We start from the raw sequence: 264 nt of genomic DNA on the forward strand, positions 1-264 counted from the left end.
TATTAGTCTATTTAAAATCAATGAGGCAAAGAAGACCACCTTCCTAGATCCAGAATAGAGTATGATGTAAAGAGGTGTTACCTGTGTATCAGAAGCAGCAGCCTCTAAGTAGCGAGAAAAGACAGACATCTCTGATCTAAAATGTAAACAGGAAACTTCTGATCCAGTATTTGCCTCTCCTTCTTTTAATGGCGTTTGTCCATTCTACTTAAATATCTCTTCCCTGTTTTCTTCTCTATCTGCTTGCCCAGGGTGTTTGCTTGC

The sequence above is a fragment of the Octodon degus genome, unplaced genomic scaffold (genome assembly GCF_000260255.1).
Source record: "Octodon degus isolate 3935 unplaced genomic scaffold, OctDeg1.0 scaffold00088, whole genome shotgun sequence".
Taxonomy (NCBI): Eukaryota; Metazoa; Chordata; class Mammalia; order Rodentia; family Octodontidae; genus Octodon; species Octodon degus.